Genomic DNA, 26,030 nt, shown 5'->3' on the forward strand with positions numbered 1-26,030 from the left:
TAACATCAATCCAAGTTAGTTACCATTCTATTCTTATCAATATCCAAAACAAACTGGCCCATCTCTCTCTGCCCAGTTTTTTGGATACCAGGTAGGAATGAGCTAGAAAACAGAGCAGCAAAGTCCAGCTGCTCTGGCTCTATCACCACCGTACCTGTTCCATACATGGACTCTGGTCCAGTTATTAAAACCTGACCATACCAGTTGGCAGTTGACTTGAAGTTAGCAGCGAAATAATAAGCTTTATCAAATCAAGCCTTCTTTAGCTCTATGGCCATCTTGTTTCTGTGAAGATTGAAAAGAGGAAGTTGTTTTGGCTAGGCTACGCATTGGTCACAGTTTCCTAACTCACCACTTCCTTTTATGTGGTACTGATGCGCAAATGTGTGGTCTGGGTGGCACTCAGTTCACAATCATACATATTGTATCATGCCGTCATTACAACCAAGAACGACAACGCCATTTTAAAAATTTTTAAGGTAGGTTTGCCATTGACATTAGCCAATCTCATAGGTGACTGGCTGCCTGACTCATGTTTTTTACATTTTTTAGAGCCATTGGAATTTTTAATTTAAGGTTTTTGTTGGACTGTACACTGTTTTAGCATGATTTCTTCAACACATTTTTATTTTATTTTGACCTGAACCCAGAACTGGAAAGGCCAGCTTCAGGTGACTGAAAGAAAGTTTGAACCTAATGCTTCAGTCTTCCTGGCAGCTCTTAGTTTTACATATTTTACATATTTTTACCTTCATTTCCATATACCATTATAGTATACTACATCTTGTTTGGCACAGATAGCCTAGTAGCTTTGTGCCAATAAACAAGAAATACCTACGTATGTGTACATACTGTATTATTTATTTTGGGAAAGGGTACCCTTACACCTACAAGATACAAATTCCTTAGCTCATGTCTCTTGCCACTGATAACTTAGCATTTACAATTGCAGTTTAAAAACAGGGTCAAGTTGAAAGAATTAATGTGCCTGAAACAATAAGAACAATACAAAATGGAAATGCTAATGTTATTATGAGTTTATCTACAAAAAAATACCAATGAATACTGACACAGTTTAATAAACTAAACAATATCACGTTTCTTGTATACTTGCAATGTTTTCTCCATTGAATTAAAATAATCTGTACAAAAGTTGAACCTAATCTGTTAAAGAAATTTTGGTGATAACTATTAAATTTAATATTCTGTCATTTATGTAAAACAAGAAGCAATAAAATCTAAATCTCACTATTACTTTCATGAGTTCTTTTTTTAGAAATAAATGAAATATTTACATGTCATACAATATGTTAAATTGTGCAATTGACAAGTACTTTTTCAATTAGATGTTTCTAAAACAAGAAGCAATAAAATCTAAATCTCACTATTACTTTCATGAGTTCTTTTTTTAGAAATAAATGAAATATTTACATGTCATACAATATGTTAAATTGTGCAATTGACAAGTACTTTTTCAATTAGATGTTTCTTTTTAGAGCAGACCTGCATCAGGCTAGCTGCTGTATCAACCACAGGAAAATCAAATCTTGTATTTTAGCATTCCATGTCTGTTAACTTACTGCTCTCCTACCAGAGAACTTGCATGTTCACAAGTTATTTTAGTTATACCAGTGATTGTACAGTATGGAAATATATTGTATTATTACTGTTACACAAGCTAAGATTATCAAATTTTGTATTCTGTTGCCATTTCTTCAAGAAAGGGTATCATGTCAACAGGTGTCTCAAATACAATTAAGATTGTGTCTTAGTTGTACAATCATATCAGCATTGCATGAAAATTCCATCTTTATGATGAACATCCTCTCACCTGGTGTTAACTAATGAGACTTGTCCGATCCTGAAAGATACACAAAATTATCAGAGTATACAGATTTAAACAATTTATAAAAAAAATGTTTCAAAAATAGTTTAAAATCTAAACTATCAGATGTTTGATACATGATATATTAAAAGTGTTTCCAAACAAAAATGTTCATAAATACAGTAACAATCTGAGAAGAAAAGTTCCAACTGCTACTTCTATTCTGGTTGTAAGCCTAACTGCTGTGAATGCAAATGGCTATTATTAACTGGTGTGAAGTATACTATTTTGTTTCTTACGATTTAAACAACATAATTTGCATAATGCTATTTAAATAAGTATTTTTTTTTCATTTACTTTTTACAGAGGCAATAAAAAGGGTAAATATTTTCCAACAACATATTTTTGTGATCTATATCAAACATACTGCTATTCAAGCTTGACTTAACATTTATCTCTAACATGTAAGATAGTGTAACATAAGTGTTCAGTAAAATAAAAATTGAAATGAAATATACTGCTAACCTTGAAAAATTAAATAACCAAACTGTTTCACACTTTAGTAATGTTGTTACACATAATTAATTTCAAGTTCATATTGGTACAATTCACTTAACAGATAGCTAACTAGTTCTTTGCTGATCACATGCTGATTAAAAGTAGTTTCTCCCCAATAAAGCTATATAATCTCTTCATAAAAATATGAACGTCCAGTATTAATCTACTGATGTTAAACTGCTTGTAATACTCTAAGTTTATAAATGTCTTTGGTCAATATCTGAGGTTCCCAATTAATAAGCATTAATCATAGTTATAATTTCTGATGTTTGCAGTAAATCAACTATACCAAACCAATAATACATACTGTTTCTTGGTGTTGCAGCAGTTAATTTTATAAGCATGAGGCAATTTTCTACAAATTCCAGCTTCCACAATAATAATAGTAATCACTAAAATTTAAATAGCTACAAACTACATTGTTGATTCTTACACTCAAAAATCTTTCACAATTTTAGTGAATAGGCAGAAATTTCACAAAATGCATTAAACACTATAAATTACATACAATGACTTTAAGATGTTTTCTGATATATAATTTTAACAAAGCATGTATCACAGAATACCAAAAAAATACCATTTGATGTAAGACAAATAAAAAAATCAATATGTACTAAAAGATGGTGCATTCTTAAAATGGTGCTGTCACTCACAGCAGAGAGATAAAACATATTAACCTGTAAATTATCATGTAAGGTTATATATCAGCAAAGAGTTTAGTAGTCTCAGTTTACACTGATAATACATTAAGAGATGATACATGTTCAACGGTAAATAAATTTAAACTCTTTAAGAATCATTTTCCAAAGCATTAACTTACAACTTAGGCCTAAGTTATAATAAATACATCCTCACCTTGTGGAATAAATACGTGCAGACTTAAAAGTGTTTAGAGTTCTTAATTGTAACTCAATTTATATGTCATGTAAAACATACAAATTATGCAATTTCATAGACAGCACAAAACAAAACTTTAGTAGTTGATTTATAAAAGTTAGGAAGGAGGGTTGTTAATCAATTATATGATTAGATATTTCAGTTGATACAACCTAAAATCTTATTTGCCCTAACACTACCAATAGACCACTGCTTGGATGGCTTTAGAGACTGATTAATTGTTATATAAATATCTCTCTCTTTCATGACACTGTTAAGGTTATTCCCATCCAAATGATACTTATAATTCATTTTGTGATGACCCATCTACATAACTATGCATTTATTATAATTAAAACCCAACTGCCATTTATCTGCAAAAACCAACAAATAATTTACACCATTTTGTGAAACAGCAGTGGCATCCTCACAGCTAGTAACACTCTGTACCTTAATATCATCTGTAAACGTAAGTACTTCATTATCTTCTGTTTCACTTATGTAAATCACAAAAGAACTAAGTACTAACACTGGTGTATCTTGCTGTAACATTAATTCTGTTTGACTGAACTCCATTTATAACAGCATTCTCCTTTCTTTCATCCATCCACTCTTCTATCCAATGAGTCAACTTGTATCTCTATACCCATAGGAGGTATTTTAAGGCTAGCTAACTAAATATAACTTATCGTTACCTGACGTCCTGTACTTTAAAACATTATCTTGTAATCATCATGTAGACAACATAAAAATTTATCAGGAATGAAAGTAATATTAAACGAAATTCTACATATTTTTATATACGCATATTCTTCCTATTAATGCCTTTATGATTATATTACTATTTTACCCTACAAAAGCTCTATCTAGTTACAGTACTATAAGGTAGATAGATTAGAATCTATCAAATCATATCACCATTCTGTCTTCTAAGTCTTCTGCTCTAGATAAGATGAAAGTTGAATTTCATGAGACTTCCTTCCTTACCACGTAGCACAGGGTAAGTGGTTCTAGTGATAACAAAAACTGTACTGAAAAGGAGTGGCTTATTATACTTCTATGTGGTAACTTTTTTAGTAAAATTAAGACAAAACTATATAAATTCCTTGTTTACAGGCAAGATTCTGTAGAGCTATACAGAAATGATGAGTAGAAAAACCTTTTTCATGTTTACTTACAGTGTGCACTATATAAATACTGTTTAACATTATGGTATCAATTTAAAATTTGACACAGAATAAGATGCTTCTATTTTACTTCAGGTATCAAATTAAATATGCAAAAGAACATCAGACACCAATTACATTACCAGATACACCAGGTTTAAGATTAATTAATTTACACACTACACATAAATATATGTTACATTTGAAGTCAATATACAATGAAATTTAGTGCACGTCATTCACTTTGAATATATAAGAAAATTTACTTAAAATTCACAGAGTAAACAACCAATGTGCACAGTTTCAAATTTTAACATCTTAATGTTTACTTGTAAGGTACTATAACATTACCTGCAGTCAAACATAAGTTATAGGTTATTTTGTCGTCTCACAAACTGGAACTGGGCAAAATTTTGACTTGTGATTTAAAATGGTAAATTCCATAAAGTGATTCGTTTTGTTTTCTTCAATGTTTCAAAATATTTGAAACAGCATGAAGCTTACAGGAAAAAACACATCATTCTTAACTTCTCAAAGTAAGTTTTACTTAGTTTTAAAAATTTAGCTCTTTGTTAAGAATAAATAATGTTCATACTACTGTCATTTGTCATCAATATGTACCTAGTCCTAAATCAAAATGTGAATATGTCTCCTTGGTAAAAAAGTAAACTGTGAGTAAAACACTACAGTACATACAATAAGAAGGAATTTCTTCCCTTGAAACTAAAATTTATGGTAATAATTGTTTTTTTTTTCTTTATTTGTTCAGTTGCACACAGTGATATTTAAAGTCTATCTCCTGAAAAAGAACAGTAAACTATTCAAATGCACTGATAGTTTGGGTCTCGTTTTAAAAATATTACACTAGCCATCTATAATTATGAAAGTTTAGACAAGTCAACACACCAATTCTTGGTATACCTTTTTATCAATGAGTAGTGAGATTTACCTTATCATACTAATGCCCCTACAGCTGATAGAGCAAGCACATTTAGCAACAAGATATAATCCTGCAACCCACTGACCAAGAGTTAAATATCCTAACTGCCAGGTCATGCTGGTCTCTTATCATTATGTAAACTACATTTTCACAGATGATAGGAAAAAAATCAGTTATCAGATTAAAAAAAATGTCATTATATAACAAGCAAATCTGCTGTTATTAGCGAATAACTATCCAATGGCAGTCGGGATACAGATATTAACTCAAAATATCACACTAATAGGATTTCTAAAAATTTCAATTACTATTTATATTTTATTATATTTATAGTAATTATTTAAGTAAATGTTTTACTTGGTCAATAAAATTACTATTATTTAATGCTAAATGTAATTTTGTATATTATACAACTCCTTTTTTTTAAACATCATAACAATTATGTCATGTTAGAACAGCTATATGAGGCCTGGTAGTGGAAGAAAATTATCAAGGGCACTGCATATGGTAGATATAATGTGGTTAACATATTATTACATGTTCCTCCATGATTTCACTCATTACTATCTTAAATATTTTCAGACACATAAAATTTGAAAAAAAAATGAACATGTGGTTAATACCTCATGTATGAAATACTAAAACATAGAGATGTATTTAGATGAAGTACTTATGATACATAATAATGATACTTTAATTACAGGCGTTTCAGAACTGTTTCAAATTCCATTATCAACATTAAAACTTTAAAAAATATTTTACAATATTCTGAAAACATAAGCTATTAACCTTGTTTCTGATACAATCAAATATTTACTCTATTGCTAAGTTTAAGTTTCTCTTAACCTGTCCATACAAAACTCAAATCCTTTCCTAGTCATAAGAGAAATAACACATTAACATAGGATGCTCTACACTATAATTTTAACCTCTCCAAACCCCTTTTCCTGTTTGATGAATTGAGGTTTTCCATTGAAATATCTTGCTAGTAATGACATAATTGTTATCTTGTCTAATAAAGTTGCATGTCTCATAATTTGAAACAGATATGATTATGTCTCCACAATGGAAATTATTTCGAATGACAGAAGAGTTTATCCCCTTTGATAACAAATGGCTTAATCTCACTGTTAAGCATGAGGTAAAGATCCAATGAACTTTACGATATTTAAAAAACTGTAAACTCACTTCTGATACCACTTACTCAAAACTTTATTTTACAGGTTTCTGATTTAGCCTTATGTAGGAATTAAACAAAATATTTCACAAAAATGGCTTGTCATTCAAATCTGTTCTATCCATTTTCCATTTCCATGCCTATAAACTTGCTTAATGTTTATCTAAATGGAGCTTACTAACTGAAAATAACTGAGTGTCATAGACTCCTTTCACCTTTCTTTAAGAGCTCTCCAGTTTCATAATGCAAACCAATTCATTATGTCCAGCTTTAATATTAAGTCCTTATTCACTAACAGTCCACCTTATGAAACAATCTAAATTCCCATTAAACAATTATTCCCAATCAAATACACCCTGCACTTACTTTTCTCACAAGTTCATAACTCTGTTTTTAATGATTAAATTTAACACCACATAGGTAAGTCAGCGATTGGACAACTGCTAAGTTACTAAAGTCTTCAGAACATTTTTCTCTGTTAGTAAAAACAACATAAATAAATATATGACCCTTTAAGTAGAAGATATCAGTTATAATGAAGATACATTGATAATACTTCTCAACTTTTTCAAAAATTGATCATGTCAAGTAGTTTCCAGGCCAACTAAATTTGCAATACACATGCATAAATTTATGCAAGAGACGGAAGAAAGTACAATTTAGCTTTTTCTAAATGTCGGAGTAAACAAATTGTACAATCTCTTCACATACCTCAACATAATGTTTCATATCTTATAAACTCACTTTCCATAGTTTCATACAAAACTCCTTCAAATCTAATCTTGTTCTAAATCTACACATCTATTGTGACTACTATCTTCTCTCCGACATTTCCAAAAGTGAAATATATATATATGTATATATATATATATATACCGCTTGAGCAAGTTGTGTTCAACCACTAATCATAATTCCATTCGTGGTTAGGATGAATTATAAATCATTCATACAAATGTTGAGAATGTGTGAATTATAAACATTTTTGTAACAGTTGTAGATGACAGTCTCAAATAGACACGTCGCTAAGCTCCGGCACACATGGTTCCGTGTCCTTAATACCTGGTTGGTGACAGAAGAAATCAGAATAGAAAACAATAATGGATATGTCACTCAAACACCAAAAATTCCTGCTTCTACGAGCCCCAAGCCATACTCTTTTAATCGCGTGGTAGCAAAATTTTATGAAGTTTGAAATTAATTATATTCTAAAGTCGTTTGGCAATATGTATCAACTGAAAATAATAATGACCTATTATATAAACTACCTATATACACATATCTGTTTAATACTTACAACACCAGTACTGGGATTTACCTCTGTGTATGTAAGGGAATAACGAGTGGTCTTTACAATGTTTCGTCCATTTAAAGTAGATGTTTTGTTTTCTATAGTTAAATTCGTCAAATTGTTTAAAGAATCATATTGTGTTTTAGAACGACATGAATAATCAAGTTGTCAAAATATTTAAATATATTAAAAAGTTGTGTTTTATATTTGCAAAAAAATGTTTATTTTACTTAGTTGACATGCATCCTCTAGAAGACATTTCAAACTTCCTACTTTATACCCATTTGTTTGAAGAACTAACATGTACAGTTCACTAAAAATATGTAACTTTGAAACTAAAAGGTATCTTATTTGATACACAGGTTAAAAAGCGAAGTTTTAACACTATAATATTCAACTTTACTTAACATTAAAGCAGGACGGCCATTCGGCTTCTCCGGGCCTTTTCCTGCTGTTTGATCTAACTAAGAAATTGACTGTCACTTGTATAATGTTCCTATAGCTGATCTGCACTTTTTGGGAACTATCCCCTTGGGCAACACCTTATTCAATTGCCCAAAGACGCAATAATGTTTGAGACATATTGGAGTTGAATCGTAACGTTAAAACCTACTATGACATATGTATGGTATACAGTGTGATATAAGTTATTTATGTACATCAAATAATGACAAACATACTAGTATTTTGAAGAATATAAAATACAGTTGAAGATAGGTGAATAAGCAAAAATATTGTCCATTATTCGGCTCACCAATGAATTGAAAATTTTGTAAAAGTTATTCTTTTCTCTTTAATGTTGTTAAGAGAATCAGTGTTTACTCTGAATATTTCTTTGTCTTATGCACAAGTTATAATTCTACATTATTATTACGGAATTTGGTAATGTTTTTCTCAAGTTATTCAGGTGGAAAATTAACATTTTAATGGTATAAATACAATAATACCAAAATATTTGTACTTGTAGGTGAATATTGTTGCCTCAAAAAAGTTATTTCACAGTATTCTAATTACAAAAAAAAAATAACAAAAACATTTGGTCTCGAGATTAATTATGATATAATTAAAAGTTTAGAAAGAACAAAAATTTAAATGGAAACAAGATAGTGAAATGTGCAACAAAGTGTGTGGCAGATATATCTAATCTAGTAATATTGTTAACAGATAACATTATAATCACTTGCATCTTTAAGTAATAATCATATTACACAATAAATAAAAAGACTGGGAATTTGAAAGTGAATAAACCAATAACAACAGTTGATGAATTGATGGTGGGCAAAAATCAAAATGGAAAGACTTTCTTTAATAATGGGTTTGTAACCTGTTTTTCCACGAATAGTTTTAAAGTTTTTTTTAAGAAAAATGAAATGGTTGTTATTCTAATTATGCAATTGATAAAAGTCTTGGATGGATTAGTTACTTATAAACAACTTTTTTCCTGAAATTCACGCTATACAATTTTTTTGGTATATGAGGCTAGAGCAGGAATCTGTAGCATAAAGTTTCGAATAAGTGGTATCAGAGATGAGTTTACAATTTTCTTTTAAGTGTCTTAAAGTTCACTGGTGCTTTTCTTTATGTTTGAGAGTATTTGTAAGTGATGTGTAACCAACCAACAGAGAGGGCTTTACAGCGATCACAAAAGTATTTATAAACAATGCATGGGTGAATAGGAATCAGTGAAAATTAATCCTAATAAACCTTGAAACTATAATGAAAGACTAGCATCCCTTGTGAAATTGAGTTGTTGTTTGTTTGTTTTTTCAGGGATCTTTCATTTCATCTTTCAACAAATTTTCCAGCAGTCTTGGATTTTCAAACATCAACTATCACATTAGGTGTTTATATCTTGGCCACCAGGTGATCTCGCTAAATGGTATCTATTTTGACGTACTGTGTACAGAAGTATCAATATACTGTCGTCTTGCTTCTTGTCATCATCATTTTCCTAACCACTGATGTTGCTGACCTGAGTTTTCTCTCAGAATCTGTATGTTGACTTCGGTACTAAATTTACTTAATTAGATTTTTCAGCCTGAAAATTGAGTTTAAAACTACTTCTCATGAAAGGAGAGATAAGGACTAGTGAATACTCTGAGATAGTGTATGTGTTTATATGTGTGTGGCTTCTTGGTAAGTACCATTTCATTTGTTAAAAATATTTGCTTTAAAGTGAGAAAAGTAAGGAAATAACTTTTTATTCATATTTAATCACTTTTGGAAATGTCGGAGAGAAGATAGTAGTCACAACAAATGTGTAGATTTAGAACAAGATTAGATTTGAAGGAGTTTTGTATGAAACTATGGAAAGTAAGTTTATAAGATATCAAACATTATGTTGAGGTATGTAAAGAGATTGTATAATTTGTTTAACAAATTCTTAACAAAGAGCTAAATTTTTAAAACTAAGTAAAACTTACTTTGAGAAGTTAAGAATGATGCGTTTTTTCCTGTAAGCTTCATGCTGTTTCAAACATTTTGAAACATTGAAGAAAACAAAAGGAATCACTTTATGGAATTTACTCTTTTTAAATCACAAGTTAAAATTTTGCCCAGTTCCAGTTTGTGAGACAACAAAATAACCTATAACTTATGTTTGACTGCAGGAAATGTTGAAGTACCTAACAAGTAAACATTAAGATGTTAAAATTTGAAACTGTGCACATTGGTTGTTTACTCTGTGAATTTTAAGTAAATGTTCTTATATATTCAAAGTGAATGATGTGCACTAAATTTCATTGTATATTGACTTCAAATGTAACATATATTTATGTGTAGTGTGTAAATTAATTAATCTTAACTCTGGTGTATCTGGTAATGTAATTGGTGTCTAGTGTTCTTTTGCATATTTAATTTGATACCTGAAGTAAAATAGATGCATCTTATTCTGAGTCAAATTTTAAATTGATACCTTAATGTTAAACAGTATTTATATAGTGCACACTGTAAGTAAACATGAAAAAGGTTTTTCAAATCATCATTTCTGTATAGCTCTACAGAATCTTGCCTGTAGACAAGGAATTTATATAGTTTTGTCTTAATTTTACTAAAAAAGTTACCACATAGAAGTATAATAAGCCACTCCTTTTCAGTACAGTTTTTGTTATCACTAGAACCACTTACCCTGTGCTACGTGGCAAGGAAGGAAGTCTCATGAAATTCAACTTTGACCTTATCTATAGCAGAAGACTTAGAAGATAGAATGGTGATAAGATTTGATAAATTCTAATGTATCTACCTTATAGTACTGTAACTAGATAGAGCTTTTGTAGGGTAAAATAGTAATATAATCATAAAGGCATTAATAGGAAGAATATGCATATCTAAAAATATGTAGAATTTCGTTTAATATTATTTTATTTTCTGATAAATTTTTATGTTGTCTACATGATAGTTACAAGAAAATGTTTTTAAGTACAGGAAATCAGGTAACGATAAGTTATATTTAGTTAGCTAGCCTTAAAATACCTCCTATGGGTATAGAGATACAAGTTGACTCATTGGATAGAAGAGTGGATGGATGAAAGAAAGGAGAATGCTGTTATAAATGGAGTTCAGTCAAACAGAATTAATGTTACAGCAAGATACACCAGTGTTAGTACTTAGTTCTTTTGTGATTTACATAAGTGAAACAGAAGATAATGAAGTACTTAAGTTTACAGATGATATTAAGGTACAGAGGGCTACTAGCTGTGAGGATGCCACTGCTGTTTCACAAAATGGTGTAAATTATTTGGTGGTTTTGGCAGATAAATGGCAGTTGGGTTTTAATTATAATAAATGCATGGTTATATAGATGGGTCATCACAAAATGAATTATAAGTATCATTTGGATGGGAATAACCTTAACAGTGTCATGAAAGAGAGAGATATTTATATAACAATTAATCAGTCTCTAAAGCCATCCAAGCAGTGGTATATTGGTAGTGTTAGGGCAAATAAGATTTTAGGTTGTATCAACTGAAATATCTAATCATATAATTGATTAACAACCCTCCTTCCTAACTTTTATAAATCAACTACTAAAGTTTTGTTTTGTGCTGTTTATGAAATTGCATAATTTGTATGTTTTACATGACATATAAATTAAGTTACAATTAAGAACTCTAAACACTTTTAAGTCTGCACGTATTTATTCCACAAGGTGAGGATGTATTTATTATAACTTAGGCCTAAGTTGTAAGTTAATGCTTTGGAAAATGATTCTTAAAGAGTTTAAATTTATTTACCGTTGAACATGTATCATCTCTTAATGTATTATCAGTGTAAACTGAGACTACTAAACTGTTTGCTGATGTATAACCTTACATGATAATTTACAGGTTAATATGTTTTATCTCTCTGCTGTGACTGACAGCACCATTTTAAGAATGCACCATCTTTTAGTACATATTGATTTTTTTATTTGTCTTACATCAAATGGTATTTTTCTGGTATTCTGTGATACATGCTTTGTTAAATTTTGTATATCAGAAAACATCTTAAAGTCATTGTATGTAATTTATAGTGTTTAATGCATTTTGTGAAATTTCTGCCTATTCACTAAAATTGTGAAAGATTTTTGAGTATAAGAATCAACAATGTAGTTTGTAGCTATTTAAGTGCTAGTGATCACTATTATCATTGTGGAAGCTGGAATTTGTAGAAAATTGCCTCATGCTTATAAAATTATCTGCTGCAACACCAAGAAACAGTATGTATTATTGGTTTGGTATAGTTGATTTACTGCAAACATCAGAAATTATAACTATGATTAATGCTTATTAATTGGGAACTTCAGATATTGACCAAAGACATTTATAAACTTAGAGTATTACAAGCAGTTTAACATCAGTAGATTAATACTGGACGTTCATATTTTTATGAAGAGATTATATAGCTTTATTGGGGAGAAACTACTTTTAATCAGCATGTGATCAGCAAAGAACTAGTTAGCTATCTGTTAAGTGAATTGTACCAATATGAACTTGAAATTAATTATGTGTAACAACATTACTAAAGTGTGAAACAGTTTGGTTATTTAATTTTTCAAGGTTAGCAGTATATTTCATTTCAATTTTTATTTTACTGAACACTTATGTTACACTATCTTACATGTTAGAGATAAATGTTAAGTCAAGCTTGAATAGCAGTATGTTTGATATAGATTACAAAAATATGTTGTTGGAAAATATTTACTCATTTTATTGCCTCTGTAAAAAGCAAATGAAAAAAAATACTTATTTAAATAGCATTATGCAAATTATGTTGTTTAAATCGTAAGAAACAAAATAGTATACTTCACACCAGTTAATAATAGCCATTTGCATTCATAGCAGTTAGGCTTACAACCAGAATAGAAGTAGCAGTTGGAACTTTTCTTCTCAGATTGTTACTGTATTTATGAACATTTTTGTTTGGAAACACTTTTAATATATCATGTATCAAACATCTGATAGTTTAGATTTTAAACTATTTTTGAAACATTTTTTTTATAAATTGTTTAAATCTGTATTTTCTGATAATTTTGTTTATCTTTCAGGATCGGACAAGTCTCATTAGTTAACACCAGGTGAGAGAATGTTCATCATAAAGATGGAATTTTCATGCAATGCTGATATGATTGTACAACTAAGACACAATCTAAATTGTATTTGAGACACCTGTTGACATGATACCCTTTCTTGAAGAAATGGCAACAGAATACAAAATTTGATAATCTTTGCTTGTGTAACAGTATTAATACAATATATTTCCATACTGTACAATCACTGGTATAACTAAAATAACTTGTGAACATGCAAGTTCCCTGGTAGGAGAGCAGTAAGTTAACAGACATGGAATGCTAAAATACAAGATTTGATTTTCCTGTGGTTGATACAGTAGCTAGCCTGATGCAGGTCTGCTCTAAAAAGAAACATTTAATTGAAAAAGTACTTGTCAATTGCACAATTTAACATATTGTATAACATGTAAATATTTCATTTATTTCTAAAAAAAGAACTCATGAAAGTAACAGTGAGATTTAGATTTTATTGCTTCTTGTTTTACATAAATGACAGAATATTAAATTTAATAGTTATCACCAAAATTTCTTGCACAGATTAGGCTCAAATTTTGTACAGATTATTTTAATTCAATGGAGAAAACAATGCAAGTATACAAGAAACGTGATATTGTTTATTTTATTAAACTGTGTCAGTATTCATTGGTATTTTTTGTAGATAAACTCATAATAACATTAGCATTTCCATTTTGTATTGTTCTTATTGTTTCAGACACATTAATTCTTTCAACTTGACCCTGTTTTTAAACTGCAATTGTAAGTGCTAAGTTATCAGTGGCAAGAGACATGAGCTAAGGAATTTGTATCTTGTAGGTGTAAGGGTACCCTTTCCCAAAATAAATAATACAGTATGTACACATACGTAGGTATTTCTTGTTTATTGGCACAAAGCTACTAGGCTATCTGTGCCAAACAAGATGTAGTATACTATAATGTATACTAGTATACATACTAGTAAAAATACATAAAATATGTAAAACTAAGAGCTGCGAGGAAGACTGAAGCATTAGGTTCAAACTTTCTTTCAGTCACCTGAAGCTGGCCTTTCCAGTTCTGGGTTCAGGTCAAAATAAAATAAAAATGTGTTGAAGAAATCATGCTAAAACAGTGTACAGTCCAACAAAAACCTTAAATTAAAAATTCCAATGGCTCTAAAAAATGTAAAAAACATGAGTCAGGCAGCCAGTCACCTATGACATTGGCTAATGTCAATGGCAAACCTACCTTAAAAATGTTTAAAATGGCGTTGTCATTCTTGGTTGTAATGACGGCATGATACAATATGTATGATTGTGAACTGAGTGCCACCCAGACCACACATTGGCGCATCAGTACCACATAAAAGGAAGTAGTGAGTTAGGAAACTGTGACCAATGCGTAGCCTAGCCAAAACAACTTCCTCTTTTCAATCTTCACAGAAACAAAATGGCCATAGAGCTAAAGAAGGCTTGATTTGATAAAGCTTATTATTTCGCTGCTAACTTCAAGTCAACTGCCAACTCGTATGGTCAGGTTTTAATAACTGGACCATAGTCCATGTATGGAACAGGTACGGTGGTGATAGAGCCAGAGCAGCTGGACTTCGCTGGTCTGTTTTCTAGCTCATTCCTACCTGGTATCCAAAAAACTGGGCAGAGAGAGATGGGCCAGTTTGTTTTGGATATTGATAAGAATTGGATGGTAACTAACTTGGATTGATGTTAGGGCCGATAGAAATCTGAGTGAATCAGTACATATCGTACAACTCGTATATTGCATAGTTTCAATATGATTCAGAGCAAGAGAAGTAGCGTACAATTTGGCAATGAACACAGAAACTGTAGAGGGGATTCTGTGTGCTACAACTGAACTGTAACAAATCATGGCAGAAACTACAGAGTAAACTGATTTTGAACCATCCGTATACATGGGAATGGATGGATTGTTTGAAAGATGTTCAGCAAATAAAGAGCGATATTTCCACTCGGGAGTAACGGTCTTCCTCAGATGACTCAAAGATAGGTCACAGTTAGGGATAGTAATTAGCCATGGTGGACAAGGACCGTACTGTTGACACTGCTATGCTATTCAAAGATATATTCAATTTTTCTGATTGTGCTCGAATACGAAGAGTAAAAGGAACAATGGCAGATTTTCTATAGTAGAAAAGTATGGCCAACTGAAGATGGAAAACACAACTCCAAGTAGGATGCTGTGGTAAAGAACAAAGTTTGGAAGCATGCATAAGAGACAGTTGCAAATGGCAAATTTACAGAGGGGGTTCATGGGACTCCACATACAAACTTTGTACTGGAGAAGTACGAAAGGTCCTAGTGTAAAGCCGAAGCCCCGGATGGTCTATAGGATGCAGCATTTTCAGTATTGAGGTTCTGTCAAAACCATAAACCATAGTCAAGTTCGGATCGGATAAGGGCACGATACATTTTAAGCATGGAGTATCGATATGCTCCCCAAGAGGTGGAAGAGAGGACACTGAGGATGTTAGGTGCTCTTATACATTTGACACGAAATTGGGAAATAAAGGTTAATTTGCAGTAAAATATAAGACCTAAGAACTTTGCATCACGGATGACAGGAAGTATAGCATCATCAATATGAAGTTCTCGATCTCGATGAATACCCCGTTAGTGGCAGAAATGTACACAAACAGTTTTAGAGAGAGAAAGTTGAAAACCATTTGCTGTGGTCTACTTAGTATAAAATTGATTGCAGTTTGTAGCTGCTCAATTAACCACGTGTAATGACTGACATGAGATGTGAAAGTCATCAACGAAAAGACCATTTGCAATTGTAGGGGGTAGCTGTTCACTGTTGACAATAATTGTTATAATGAAAAGTGTGACACTGAGAACACAGCCATGATGGACTTTAAGGTCCTGTGGGAGAAAACGAGAAAGTGTTGAGCCCACACAGACATGGAATCGGTGGTTAATTAAGAAATGCTTAATAAAATTGGCAAATTGTCACGCAATCCATACGAGTTAAGGTCTTGCAAGATACCATATCTCCATGTTGTATCATAAGCTTTCTCTAAATAAAGAAAAAGAAACAAGATGTTGACACTTCAAAAAGGCTTCTCTAACTGATGTTTCAAGGCAAATTAAGTCTTTCATGAAGTGTTGTCTTCAGAACATACACTGAGTGGGTGAGAGAAGGTTGTTTGATTCATTGTTGATTGATTAGTTTTATTTTGGAGATAGTACCGTATAACAGTTAAACATATCTCCAAAAGGAGGTAAACACGACAGATACGTATTATTATATTATAGATAATATGTAGATTCTGGTCTTTATCAGTTATTGAGAGATCCATGTTTCCTGTAAGTATCAATGGCATTAAAACAATTAAATATTAATTTAAATTCACAAAGAACAAACATTTCATCCAGTATATCATCCATATTATTTAATGCCGAAAGTGATAGAGAAAAGAAAATGTTAACAAATGATTGAAAATAGAGACAAACACTTTATTAGCTTTGGATAACATACGCTCATATATCTAAGCGTGGTAGTCATGAAGTTGGAAAGCTTACAGCAGTTGTCTTACATTATTTATAAGTTAGTTTTCTATGTTGGATGAAATGAATTTACATTTTAATAAATATTCGTGTTTGTTTATTTTGGTTTAATTCAGTTTAGCTTTTCAGCACATAGGATGTTCAACTTCAGTAGTAGTTTTTGTTTTGCTCATATTTTGATATGTTTCAACTTTATTACCTTACATATTCACATTCAGTCTTTAACTATTTCAGACAATGTACATACTGGGTTCTCTGCAAGTACTCTAAGTGTTTCAACAGATATTTTTGGCTTCCTGCATATACGAATAAATAACACTTAATATCAGGTAAGATATTACAAGATTGGAAGCTTAAACAACATGAAATGTATTTGTTTAAAGCTTTGAAACTGAGTTATAATTGTGTTTTAGGATGTCACATATAACACTGTCTTGGAAGACTGTTAAGTTACTTCGTGCATTCATTTCTTTATAACTTCTAAAAAGTAAGGTATACATCAGCGAAAATATATATGCTGACTCATGGTTGTGGGGAAGGGCACTTACAGAGATTGAGACTCTTCCTCTTGTATGTTCTATCTGTTTTTAGTTTCAAAATAAATTTAGATTAAAGATCTACATGTAAGGAAATCTGTTGGATCAGGTATTCTGTGTCAAATAATTAAAACTGGTAATACCAGGTCATAAATCTTGAGTGCTGAACTCTCATTTTTATAATCTGTCAAATGTGTAATATCTTGGTAGTTTGAAAAGGAAATTTTCTGTCATAGTTCATCATAAAACATTTTCAGATAAATAAGTAAGTGTATTTTAGATATTAACTGTATAAGCTTAGATTAAACAAAATCACATCGTAGTACATCATCACCTGTACATTAGTATATCTTTTTTCAGTAAACATTTCAGTCAAGTAATCTTCATACTTTTAATAAATACATTCTGCAAGTTCACACTTTTAAACTATACCTGAATAGCTTTATATGAAATATGCTTTCAGTTATTTCAACTTTAATGTTATAATTTTTCTTCCATAACATTTAATTGCAAACTTATGTTGGTGTATCAGGTCAGGTATATTTTCCCTAAATTGTATTATAACTATTTTCAAACATATTTTTTTTTGTTTATAATCAACTTGATACGTTTATTTAGACATATTTGTATATCTCTGTTTACATCTACTGCTTATAAACTGAAGGTATGTAACATTCTTGAACTGAAGACAGAGAATGAAAATCATAAATAGAAAAAAAGGAAGTGCAATTAAAATGAAATCACCTCATGCTTTATCATTAAGTTATATTTAAGTTATGTGTAGTTTTATTGTTGATGACAAATTCAGGTTTTAAACATTGTATGAATAATCTACACGATTTTAAAGTACATAAAAGGAAGAGTTGTTAAAACATTTTCCTGTCGTTCTTGAATACTGCCATTTTAAAACACTTGGTTCTAAGCACTTTCTAGTGCGTCAAATGGCCAAAAAAAATAAATGAAATTTTAAATATAATTTGCATATTAAGAGGGCATTCAGTGAAGAGAAGTTAGAGTATTAGTGTTAGAAATACACATTTTCCCAAATTTATAATGAATTAACAAAAAATAATTAATCATGATATTAAAAACATCTATCCATCTGCCTGTTTCTGAAAAGTTTCTCGAGGCACACTCTTATATCATTCACTTTCTGAGGTGTATCTTTATCCATCTCTGAATTAAGGAAAAACATGTTTTATTTATACAAAAAATACATTTTGTCATGCTAGAAACTAACTTTCGTAAAAGTGTAAGCAGAAGTTGCTGGATTTTTTCTTGTGTGAGAGATCATAAAATATATTTCTATATGATAAATCATTGTTGTGTATAAAAGTATACAGCCTCATTAAAATCATTCAGGAGCTCAGGTATAGCCCACATGTCTGTTCAAGTTTTAAGATTACTCTTAACTCATTAAAAGTAAAGAAAATTATCGATACTAATGAAACAATTTTAATCATTTCCTTGAATACAGAAGCGTAATTGTGTATGAGATGAAGCTTTGTTTTAATGGAAATTACTTTATTCTTCTGTTGCTCTATTTGTTTTCTTATCAATGCCGAATGTGAAAATATAATATTTATTTAATGCGATTATTTAATATCTATCAATAAAGTTTGAAAAAACGTACAACACATCAGTTGCCAACTTATGTCTATAAAACTGTTTTAATGAAGATTTCAGGTTAGAAAACCCATTTCATATCTTTAATCCAACATCTTTCAGCTAATAACTTGAACTGATATAATGTTAAAGGTCATAACCTTACTAATATATTTACCAATCTTAGCCTCTGTTCGGACTGGACAATTCGTATTTTAAGACGTCCAATAACGAAGTGATCATATTAAACACAGGAGCTTATTTTGTGAAATATTACGTGACTCAAAGCTTCTTCGTCTACAGTTTTATTCCTTATGGAAACATAACCGTGAAATAGCACGTTATACATATTTAAAGTTTGAATAGCTGTCTACATGTATATTAATTAGAATAAAATATACAGTGAAATCTGACTAATGTGGAATCGCACGAGACCGAATGAAATATCAGGCTTACAGCAAGTTGTCCGACTTAGACAGTGAACAAGCATCTCCTTAATTATGTATAATTGTTGAGCGGAACGTTATTCTTGCTTAATTCAATGGAAATAAGACGTTTGTGAATGAAGTTATTATAATGTTTATGCTACAGTTATTAGAATGATAACAAAAGTAAACATTCAAAAGATACATGAGTACACAAAATCTTAGGTATTTTAAGAAAGTGCCTAGTTTCAACGGTTTCATTTTTTTTAATAAGCTTTCTCATGTGGATAAAAGAGAACGCCAATTCTATGGTCTTTTCGTGAAGTTTATTTTTCCCCCTTCATTTTTGCATGCAATTTGATGGCGTTAATATAACTCAACACTTGCGAATTTCTATTTCCTTACTATCTTTTACATTTTGTTCATTTCTGAATCACTCACACTGTCACCATCTTGTGATTCTATTATAGATTTTAAATCAATTTCTACAGTTTTTGTTAAAACAATCTTGTCAACGTTCACAAAACTTTCCTCGTTCACAGAATCATCTCCATCAATCTTCTCAATCAGAGTTTGGATTTCACTGGAATCGTCATACTAAAGTTCTCCACAATCTCTGCCATTATCAAGAATAAATCCACGGTTTGGAAAGCACTTTATTACGCATTTAATTGAATGATTTTAAAATGCAATTACATCTAACACGTCAGTTTTCGCGGTCATCTCAGATGCTCTCTAACAGTCGATCATGTTTGCATTAATATGCTGAAGCATCATTTTTCTGTATTTCAATTTTGTACGCTGTATAATTCTATTATCTGGTGACTGTAGAACTGATGTTGTGCATGGAGGTAGAAAGAACGTTTGCAAGTTGAACTTTTGGGTGACAAGTTGCATTATCAAGGAAAAGTAAAATATTTCAATTTTCTTGTTCCTTTCTTTTGTTTAATTTGTTCAAAAATACCTAGAATATAGCACTTGTCATCCACGCTTTATTATTCGCTTTCCATTCCAAAGGAAATTTATTCTTTCTTAAATTGTGAAACGGATTTTCATTTTATCTGTTTCCCATGGTTTCTCTAGTTTTCCATCAGCAATGCGATTAAAAGTACAGTCAATCTGTCTTTCGAACAGCGACCTCCAGAATAATGAAGAATTTTAAAAGAACACAATATATTTAACTAATACTTAATGTAAAAAATTGTCCGATATTTTATTAATATTTAAACAAATTATTAATTAAGCATGAATTTATTAATATTTAAACAAATTATTAATTAAATAAGATATAAATATTGAATCAAAAACATTTTTTCAGCATTACTTAGGTTCTGATTCTGCTGTTGATAGATGAGGTAGGTAAAAGATAGTTTTCAGTCCGCGTTAGGCAAATTCCATCATATAGAGGGTCTTCAAAAAAGACAAATATTAAGATAATGCTGCAAAATTTTGATATTTCCTGCTTGTACAGGTTTTACTGCAATAAGAATATCCATGAAGTATTTACTGATCAATTGGTAACTTAAACATCACTTGGAAAAACCTCACTGAATTAAACTGATCATGCGAAACTCCTTAAGGACTGCCACCCATTAGTACAGCGGTATGTCTACGGATTTACAACGCTTAACTCAGGGGTTCGATTTCCCTTGGTCGGTTTAGCAGATAGCCCGATGTGGCTTCGCTATAAGAAAACATACACACACTTAAGGAGTTGTGCGAAAGTATTTAGACGTTTAAGTTTATATTTTTTTGTGTATTCCCTTTTTCTATCTTTAATGTGTATTCGTGAAAATATAACCATTTCACGCATTAGTATCAATTCTTAAGTCACGTTTATTATACAATAATATTAAATATTACATTTATGTAACAGTAGTATTTGAACTTAAGTTTCGACAGCGTTAGTGAGTAGCTAAAATTCATTTTTTGTTTGAGTTTTTTATTTATATTTTCTTATCTAACGTAGTATGTTTTTATTGTTACACTTTACTTACATTTCTTGAGAAAAGTGCAAGAGTAAATAAAAAGTATACATATAATCTTATAAATTTGTCACCTGCATCAGTATAAGTTTATTTCCACTAAATAATGTAATGTTAAGCCTTTTGTTTTCACAGGATGTCGGTTCTTCAAATATAATTCATATACCTTTGAAATATCTGTTTTTGGAATATATCAAAGATCAGTTTAGAATAGCCAAAATCTCATAATATGTAATATATAATAAATCTTCATTACTTCTCGGAGCAACATCTTCTGTCTAAATTGATCGATTGGCCAGGCATGGCCAAGCGCGTTAAGGCGTGCGACTCGTAATCTGAGGGTCGTGGGTTCACAGCCCCGTCGCGCTAAAAATGCTCGTCCTTTCAGCTGTGGGGGCGTTATATTATGTGACGGTCAATCCCACTATTCGTTGGTAAAAAAGTAGCCCAAGAGTTGGCTGTGGGTGGTGATGACTAGCTGCCTTTCCTCTAGTCTAACACTGCAAAATTAGAGACGGCTAGCAGAGATAGCCCTCGAGTAGCTTTGTGCGAAATTCGAAAACAAGCAAAACAAACAAAACTCATCGATTTCTCCAAATCGGAAGATGTATGAAGCGCAGAAATTATTCTTGCTTTTGGTTAAAAAGATAACCAATAACAACGTCAGAAAGAAATACAGACGTTTCTTGTAAGACGGAAGTAATGAGGAAGATGTGTGGATTTAGACAGATAACGTAATGAAACGATAAAACTTACTTTAAGTTCAACATGGTTGAACGTAACCAAATCACGCATGCAAAAATTACAGACTGCAAAATTTAGTTCTCACTAAAGCACCCAGTACTCCTAGATTTACAAACATACTTTTATTACACAATTACATAGACGTTTCCATGTCATATAGACGTCAAAATAGATGAATATATTACTTCTTCAAAACTGTTTAAAATATATCACTAAGAACACTGAAATACAGCGAACGATAGAGAAAAAAGTTTATACAATAGGACACGAAAAATCTACGTCGTATGTTTATGGAGTGGACTTTTGTAATGTGCTTGCAGCGGAGGCATTTTGTAATAACTGATTTTCCCAGCTACTGGGTCAAATGTATCGTAGAATGAATGTGGACTTTATACGCGACACCTACGAACCAAATAAGCAAGGGAGAAGGGAAATAAAATTTGAGAGTGTACCTGCTCCTCCCTGATCACTCGAATAAATAACGATCAATGGTCTGAGTGGAAAAGTAAAGACGTATCGTAACAAACCGTGACATGCAACTGTCTCTTTTTTTCCCTGCTTGATTCCGACCGTCCATTTATACAGAACACAGAGAGCTTTACTGGATCAAGACGTTAGACAATTAACAGAAAGTAATTACAAGGAATAATAGTCATTAATTAATTCAATGATCCGCTGGCTGTCTATTGTCTACCCAAGTAGTCACAGTCTCTTCTCTTGGTGTTTCAAATATTGTTTCTACACTTTACATTAGATTTCCAGTCTGTTTATTTGTTTGTCTAAAACATTTTTTTTTTTTAATTTTGTTACTCCTTGCACGAATCTCCCTTTACGGAGCAGACTTACTTAATACCCGTGAGAAAAATGCTTACTCTGAGAACGTTTAAGAACGTATTTCTGATACAATCTGTTCTACCATCAATTTATAGCGCCTGTGGGTGTCGATTGATTTACTGATTGTTATTTTCCAAATCATTTTTGCATAACGTAGTCAATGCATTTTATTAATATGTATTCAATATAACTCGATTCAATTTTTGTATAATTGTTGTATGTTCTTCTTGTTAGGTTTTAATAATTTCGGTTTACTTTATTTTTCCAACAACTACTCAGTTTATGATTATGTTTTAATTTTTCTTTTAAATAATTCTTCCCAAACATTATTAAAACTTTTCAGTTTTTCTAGTAATTATATATTTGAGAATGTTTTCATAAATAATTGTTAAACCTCTTTTTTTTTTTAATAAGTTGAAATATATTTCAGGCGAACCTGAAGGTGGCCTGTAACGTCGCCATTTCTAATCGAAAAACTGTTGTAGATTATTCTTGTAAGGCATTCTATTCTTGAGGGCATTATTCAAGACACTTTAATGGTAAATTGGGAACAAATTAGCGTGGGACGAGAATAAGAGGATAATGTAGATCCAGTAGCAACAAATTAAGTCATATGTATATTATTATCGGAAATGAAAAAACAGAGATTCTTTAGTTGAAATTTCACGAATTTGTGAAATTCCCACTTTTAAGAAAATGAATAATTCATTGTGTTATCTGACATCACTTCAATGTAAAGAAGTAAAATTAAAAAATACACTATACAATTTACTAATAAATTATTTTGACATGTTAAGATAGCATAATAATTTCTAATCAGTGCTTCGAAAATATTGAACCAAAAAGCCACTAATTCATTATTATATGGATCAAAGTAGAACATGACCTTACTAGGCAGCCATTTTTATTAACCTAAGGAACTTAATACATGATACTAGAATATAAAAAAAAAGTTTTTTTTTATTTTAGGATACTCAGCATCAGTAAATACATTTTCGTTTCAATAAATGCTTTTGTAATTTACGTTATCTAGATTTAGTCGGATTAATACCTAATTTCCATATTTTTTACCTTTATTATATAGAATGAGTTTCATTTCTCTGTTTATTTGTTTTTTAGTATAAAGCCATATTGTTATCTATTTACACTATTTTTATCACAAGGTATCTAACTATTTGTAAATCGGTAGATTTACAGCTAACCTCACATGGTAACGGTAGGTGTATTTAAAATACAAACTTTACTCATGTTATTAGATTTTATAATTACTCCATTTTTATCTGTAATCTTTCTTGGTAGAATATTCTTTCCATCTCAGCTACCCGTATCACAAATACCCCATATGTTGGGGTTTACTTACACGGTGAAATGTACAATAGTTAAAAATGTTAAAGTATAACGTTAACAACCTTCATTTGAGTTTGATTTTAACATACTTTTGTGTCAAATATCATGCTAATACTTTCAAAACAATAGCAGACTATAAGAAAATCGAAGAAAGTTTATACGATGTTTAATAGGTTGTTCTGCACACCACAAGAGTAGAACCTCGAATTTTAGCTTTATAAATATCTAGTCTTACAGCTGAGTCACCAGAAGTATCAATGAAAGTTTGTGAAGTGAAACATTATTAAAATGTAACAAAAAAGTTGTCATAAAGGTTTGCATCTTGTGTATTATTTTTTCTAGATAAGCTGTTGGTGATATCGTTTGAAAGAAACAAATGTTCTTGTTAGTTATAATAACATGATAGATAATACTTTATATTTCCAACAGCGTTTCCCTTTTTCTAGCACGGTACATTATTCTAAGTTGATTCAATCTCACTTTTGTATTGTGTTGTAGAACTTATGTATAAAGTTTGATAAATGATTAAACCTAAGATAGAAGTATTTAATCCCATTTAATTTTAGTTATCAAGCCTTTTATCAGTGCTTTAAAACCAAACACGTTTAATTAGTAAATGTACCATTGGTTTCTCTTACATGACAATAGCTCACATATATTACCATCACAAAGTTTATAGTGTTTATCTGTCAGAGGTGGATTGTAGGTGTTCGTGTGCTTAAAGTATTGTTTGAATTAACTACAATTATGGCAAAAAATGTTGAATTATATTATGTCTGTTTTCACTTATGTTTTTTACCTACATCTCTTTGAATTCAGGACGTTTTATTATGAGTTGCAACATTCGTTGACACTGACTTTAATAGTTAAATTTATTTTTTGTTATATATTACTTTTACAATAACATATAAAAGATGAATTATTCAAGGTGACTTAGAGGTTAATTGACAGGCAAATAATTTAGAACTAGTGAAATATGAGAAGACGATTGCTAGTCTATATAGTGATGTTTTGCTGCCTTCACTGTATGTGGTTATATCTGTGAGGTCAAGGAAGTCATTGGTCAAGATAATATTTTACATGGAGAAAGCAAGTCACCCAAGAATGTAAACTGTAGTATTTTCTACTGGTAGGTTATGTGATACCTCGAGGTTTTAGACTATTTTGCATGTGAATAATAATTATCAGTACATGAATATCGCAAGTGGTTCTGGATAAACTCAAATTTCTTGTCATAAAGCAAACCTTTTAGACAACACTGTAGGCATATCCACAGCTACATTTATTATCAGCGTGCATTAAAACCAAACTGTCAACCATTCCTATTTACATTTTAATTTTTTCCATCCCTATGATAAGAAAAGACAATTTATAAAAGACAGTTCCTACCTTTGAGACGTCTGTGCTCCAACAACAGTCTTCAGATGTAAAGCAAATGACATGACTTGTTATTTTAAACATCACAACTATTCTGACAACACTACTGAAAAGGTTAAACTTACTACATTCACTTTATCACAAGCTGCCTCCACTTTAAAGAAAAAAAAAAACATTGTAACTTAGTTCCTTTAGCCTTTACATTTCATTCTTTAACTAGACTTTGTAGAATTGTCCAACGCAACTTTACCTCACCAACTAGAAATACACCACGTCTC

At 30.8% G+C, this 26,030-nt stretch overlaps 2 long non-coding RNA genes across 6 annotated transcripts; one reads left to right on the top strand and one right to left on the bottom strand.

Annotated features, from left to right (window-relative positions):
• Positions 1-260: 260 nt before the first annotated feature.
• On the bottom strand, positions 261-25,902 carry LOC143225309 (uncharacterized). 5 transcript variants are annotated; one of them, XR_013013786.1, is made up of 3 exons: positions 7,837-8,192; positions 4,178-4,269; positions 261-1,861 (listed from the first exon to the last, which is right to left on the bottom strand). It is a non-coding gene; the product is annotated as an uncharacterized LOC143225309 (long non-coding RNA). The 5 variants fall into 5 exon arrangements; XR_013013787.1 differs by lacking the exon at positions 7,837-8,192 and adding an exon at positions 6,909-7,132; XR_013013788.1 differs by lacking the exon at positions 7,837-8,192 and adding an exon at positions 6,570-6,870.
• On the top strand, positions 9,564-14,239 carry LOC143225308 (uncharacterized). Its single transcript, XR_013013783.1, has 3 exons — positions 9,564-9,966; positions 10,947-11,038; positions 13,355-14,239. It is a non-coding gene; the product is annotated as an uncharacterized LOC143225308 (long non-coding RNA).
• Positions 25,903-26,030: the final 128 nt, after the last annotated feature.

This window comes from Tachypleus tridentatus, chromosome 9, assembly GCF_004210375.1.
Source record: "Tachypleus tridentatus isolate NWPU-2018 chromosome 9, ASM421037v1, whole genome shotgun sequence".
Taxonomy (NCBI): domain Eukaryota; kingdom Metazoa; phylum Arthropoda; class Merostomata; order Xiphosura; family Limulidae; genus Tachypleus; species Tachypleus tridentatus.